The sequence below is a fragment of the Microchirus variegatus genome (assembly GCF_963457635.1).
Source record: "Microchirus variegatus genome assembly, chromosome: 9".
Taxonomy (NCBI): Eukaryota; Metazoa; Chordata; class Actinopteri; order Pleuronectiformes; family Soleidae; genus Microchirus; species Microchirus variegatus.
In genome coordinates this window covers 9,899,310-9,905,318 of record NC_139810.1, presented here as the reverse complement: position 1 = coordinate 9,905,318, position 6,009 = coordinate 9,899,310, and positions in this window count along the sequence as shown.

The following is a 6,009-nucleotide window of genomic DNA, read 5'->3' as shown; positions in this document are numbered from 1 at the left end:
ATGTGAGAAAAGTATCCTGTTCCTTTTGTTTACTCTTTCTTTCTTTCTTTCTTTCTTTCTTTCTTTCTTTCTTTCTTTCTTTCTTTCTTTCTTTCTTTCTTTCTTTTTTAAGTCAATAAATTATGTGAATCCCAATATCCTTCTAATGTGTATTTTTTTTTTTTTTACCTCTCTGGCCCCCGAGCAAGACACAATGAATTCAGGCAACATTTGCAGAGTCTGATGTCTGCATAAACACGGAGCAGTGTTTACCCTGCAGACTGTTTTCATTACAAGGTCATGTTCTTAAATGAAAGTGCATTTGGAAAAAGGAAAACAGACACAGTGTTTATAAAAAAAAAAAAATCACTTCTCGTCAGGTTACATTAAGATTTTTGTTTGATCATTTTGTATAAAGGGAGACGGATTAATATATCCAGTATAGTGCAGAAATAAGTGTGAGGAATGAGGAGTTGATTGCGGCAACATGCTTTCCCCTTTTGTTTCCTTTCATCAGCTTCCACGATAAATGCATTCCTCACCACAGTCCTCATGTTTCGCAGGCTGGAGAGAAGCCATTAATGGCAGTGGCTGAAGGTGAATTATACTCACTCATACCAACATTTAAAATGTACATTTTACCCTATGTGAATTGACCAAATTCTCCAACCTCAAACATGTTTTTGTTTTGTCTTTCTTAGATAGTTTCCCCTGAAAAGCTGCCCTTTTTTTTGGGACAAACATGTTTTCACAGTGCTCAGATGAAAGTAAGCAAAGCTCACCAAGTCTATAGATGTTTGGATGTAGAAAAGTCTGGTATGGCTTATGTAAACAGAGGCATTACTTTATACCACCCACATATAAGGGTTTTTAACTCATTTAAGGTCTAATGACTTTAATGTTAATGTTAGGACTGTTTATAGACAAGCACTTTGTTCGTTTGGCCATAAGTTGATGAGGTCCAGAGCAGATGTCCGATGGAAACAGAAGTTAACTCACGTCAGTCACCCGGATACCAAAGACTTACATAACAACAAACATTTAGGCCCATTGACCTCATACATATAGTGCACACCGTTGACTGACTGTTAGTGTGAAAAAATAAACACATCATACAAGTATTTAGGTATCATCATTGACCAGACGCTGTCCTGCGGAATACATGTTGAAAACCTCTCCAAGATGAGGGTTTCTTTTTTTAGGAACAAATACAATTGCTCTTTGCTGTTTATGAATTGAAATTCCCTCTGCTGCTGGTGAAGAATGAAACTGAGACTTCTGCCGGCCGTCAAGGTTTTATCTTCTTCAAAGAAATGGTCAATCAACACACGAGTGGTCGAAGATGAAAGGTGTTCCTCAGGTATAAATGTTAAGGTCTCCCCATGCTCGGGGTCTTCCTTCATCTTCGAGAGCGTTTCCACAACAAAATGCAGGATCTGAATAAGTTAGACTCACACATCACTGTGTATCTGTATGCCAGTGCTAAATGACCATCCTTGTATGTACGCAAGAGCTTTTACATATGCTGCTCTCCCTTGACGTGGAATCACTCACAGAGTGATCTCTGTGGGGGAGTTTAAGTCGATTTTGAAGGATTGAGAGGATACCTCAATCGAAGAATACAGAATAACATGCTCAAAGTAAGAGTTTCCTGCCTTGTTTTGAATATGGCTGGATTATCAGTTGTTATTAGTATTTACTGATGTACTATTAGCGATCATCATGTGACACGCTGAAAGACGACACTGACAGAAACTCCAAGAGATGGACTTTTCACTTTCTGAAGACATCATCCAGAAGCGTTTAGCTACCAGTGATAATGAATTATTACTGGATGTGATAACAGAGCACCTGCTCTGGAGCACCCACTCATAAGTCAAGTGTACAGCAAATGAACGAGCAACAGTGTCATCTTGTGGCCAATTGCTGTAGTTGCAAATGCAACAGTTTACTGTAATGAAAGGAAACATTTGATGGCACGATGGAATGAATCGTTTTTATTTACATAAAAATTTTAACTTTATTATGGTTATGAGCTGCATGATCAAAGACGAAGCTTCAGTTTTCGATGTGACACAATGTTGTCAAGACACAGACAAACTGATGTTGATTTAAGGCCTGAAAAAGCCATCAGAAGGTATAGCTTATGTAACCGGATGGGTTATAGTGGTTGCGCATTTTAGTTCTCTGGCACCTTTGTAGTCAGTCTAGTTTGCAGCAGGTATGGCGATCGCAGCAGGAGGGTGACACGCCCCTTACCGGCACCTGTAGTGCAGCCTCGGCCGCTAATGCGGGGTGCTTCATATACCCCCCCCAGTTGTTCAGTCTCCCTTTTTCCCTCTGCCAAAGCGAGTGCTGCAGGTGTGCAGCTGCGCCGAGTCGCAGTGTTCCGGCGTCTGGCTTTGTGTTCTGCAGGTTGGTGCGTTGGTCTGAGGTGTGTGTGTGTGTGTGTGTCCCCTTCCGCTTAGCTGCCGCTATTAGCAGATGCGAGCGCTGATGCATTCAGGAAACAGTTTGTCTGGTGTTGGGCTGCCGTTTGCCCTGCCTTGCCTCTACCGCTAGTCGTTTTCTTTTATTTTTGCCTTGCTCTGTGTGTAGTTCGTGAATTGTAAAACACTTCTCGTTGTATATATAATCTATTTGTAGAATCAGAGTTCACTCGTGGTCCGCTTAAATCCGACCACAAGTCGTCAGTGGGGTTGGAGAGAAAGTTATTGTAGTGGAGGAACTGCCACAATTATAAATATTGCATGGTTTGCTTTTGTTTTTCTTTTGTGTTGAATTTGCAGTTAATTTGTAAATAAATATTTTGTTTTGTGTATAATTTGAGTGCAGTGACCCCTGCTGGAGCTAGTGGGAAAATCACTTTTCTCTTCTTAACTGAACCCACTGCAGGTTGCTGCAGTTAAAATACCATACGTGTCAGAGATTAAAGAAAAAGAACTACATGAATGTTTTAGAGATATAACTTGAAGTGAAATTGTTTTATTGTAAGAAATAAAGATTGTTAAATTGTAATACATCGTGCCTGTATTCATTTGTGTATAGACCTGTGTATGGGTTGTTTTGGGAAACCCCTCTCAGAGAAATTAAAAAACAAATTCACTCTTTAGGTGCAAGTCCTAAGGTGGCGTTGTCGGTGTTATATAAATTCTCTAGATCTGCCACTTGCAGTTAAACTGGTATCGCCATGCTACACTTACACAATTGTGATAGAGTTGTTCTAGTTGTTGGTGCAAAAAAAATCTATATTAAAAAATAAGGGTGCAATTATTTACTAAAGACAAGAAAAATATTTACAAAAGACAAACAAATATAATAAATAACAATAAATAAATCTGTGCAGTATGTAATTTGTGCAATATGTCAAAGCAAAAGACTGTATGGTTCATGCAATCTGAAACTGGAAGGTAACGGTCAGAAGACCCTGGCCTGATTTAAGATGTGGGGAAATGAGGGGACAAAGCTGTTTTTGTGGTGGATCTCCTGCTTGAGGGAAAGGGGAACAAACTTGTAAAGGTTAGTTGTTCTGTGTAACATTTAGTAGAAAATTAACACATTTGTCACTTTAAAGGTGAAGTTTGTCATTTCTACAGTGGCTTTCGCAGATCAAAATGCCGTCGTAGCCTATGACCGTGTCAACAGGTGAGGTTCCCGTATAAAGACACGTTTATAGGTTGTAATTGTGTATTGTAATTGTATAGATCACAGACATGTCCATCCATCCATTTTCAACCACCTTATCCTCCACAGGTGCTGTGCCAATCTCAGCTGATAGGCGATAGGCAGGATCACACCCTGGACAGTTCACCAGTCATCACAGGCCACATGGAGACAAACATTATAATCACTCTTCCTCCTTCCATCTTGACATTTCCATTCAAACAATAAAACGTTATGGTAGCCCCCGACCTAATCCTCCCTCTACTGCACAGACGAGTGAGAACGTGTTGAAAAAAAAGTTATCCAGCTCACAGCGTCTTTCAGCGCCGCGGTCGGGTCGGCTGATCACTTTACTCTGAGCGTCACATATCGCCGCGAAGGGGACTGCATTGAAATCCCCGGGTTGCCCCGCTCGTCACCACATGACGAAAAACGGGTACCTAATGAGTCAGGCATGTGACGATGAGGGACAGTGACCGTTCGTCAGGCGCTTGACGCAGTGGGAGTGAGAACGTGTGTGGTCAAACTTATATTTATTCTTGGACACCTGTTACCCTGAAAAACGTCTTTGTCAGTTTAGAGAAAGTGGGAGGAGAAAGAGTTATATCTTGAAACTTAGTGACCTCTCCACACAGGTGGTACAAAGTTGATGTTATCTCAAGTGATGTGGGAGGTTATGAACATTTAGCATATTCTCGGACTTAAAATATTATATTAGTTAGTTATATTAATATTAAATATTTTCATCCTTGATTTTTTTTGTTGTTTTTGTACTTTATTTTCTTTCTTTAAAAAAGAAAAAAAACTTTGAAATGTAGGTTCTTTTATTTATTTATTTATTAATAAGTTTTACCTATTTTTGAGGTCGGCAGAGGCGCAGCTTGTGAACAGGCAAAGCAGGCAACTACTTGGGGCCCCGAGCTGATAGGGGGCCCCCAACACTCGGAGCCTAAGGGCTGTTTTTACTGAAATGTGCAGTGACCCCAGTCCCCCTTAAAAAACAATGGGCGATTTTGTATCTCAGTAGGAAACCTCATAACCTAATGTATTTTTTTTGCTAAGTTTATATCATTTTTTAAAAGCTATTTACAGTATTTTATTGTTCTTTACATTTATATTTTCACATACTTTTTAAGGTTTTGCCATGTTATTTAATTTATTTAAAAAAAGAAAAAGGCTCTAGAATCGCCTCTGCCGGTCGCCCCCCTGAGGTAAGCATATACGGAACCCACACCACGGCAACATGATTGATATTAGAGATTTGAGATTTTTTGATAGTTTTGTAACATACAGTTCACTGGGATGACTCCTAGAGCAGACTCAGGGTCAAGCTTTTAGACATGAAACTGTTACAGATAAGTTCAAACATATTGAATATGCCTGCCATATACCCTTTTTTGGATATCTGTTGTGTGATGGTTGAAAGTGAGTTTTGTGTCAATTGTGAGTCCAAGGTATCTGAAATGGTCTACTGTCTCTACTGTTGAGGATGGGGAGATGGGGTTGTGGGTTGCTGTTGTGGAAATTCTCTCTGCTGCTGGTGAAGAATGATAAAGAGACTTCTGCCAGCCAACAAGGTTTTATTTTCTATGCAAAGAAAAGGTCAATCAACACATGAGCAGTCAAAGATGAAGAAAGACCCCGAGCATGGGGAGACCTGAACATTTATATCTGAGGAACACCTTTTGTCTATTGCAGGTATCTGTCGGTGTGTTTTAAATCTGAGTTATCCTGCAGGATCTATTTAGGATCGATTCAGGTGCAAATTTGAGTCTGGACACCACAATTTAAAAACTCAAAAGGACCTGGTATCTTGTCTTAGGAAGGGGGAGGTTGGACATCGCTCGTGGATGAAACAAAGAAATTAAATGTATCATTACATTGCCAAATTTCATCCATTTCTTTTGTTTTATCTACATTAAGGTGGTTCACCATTTGGTGAAATGAGAAACTGTGCTGTGATATTCCTGACTTGAGTTTGTATGTATGTGAAACTACCTGTCCAACAGGGAACAGGTGACTAAATGTGTGTCCCTCATCAGTGATTCCACTTTCACACTTCTTTTCTTTGTAGAGTCAGGTGCACACAATAAATATGATCCTCCATCATTCTAAAATGCTAATATATATATCTATATCTATATCTATATAGATATAGATATATATATATATCTATATAGATATAGATATAGATATAGATATATCTATATATAGATATATATAGATATATCTATAGATATATAGATATCTATATATATCTATCTATATCTATATATATAGATATAGATATAGATATCTATATATCTATAGATAGATAGATAGATAGATAGATAGATATCTATCTATCTATCTATCTATCTATCTATC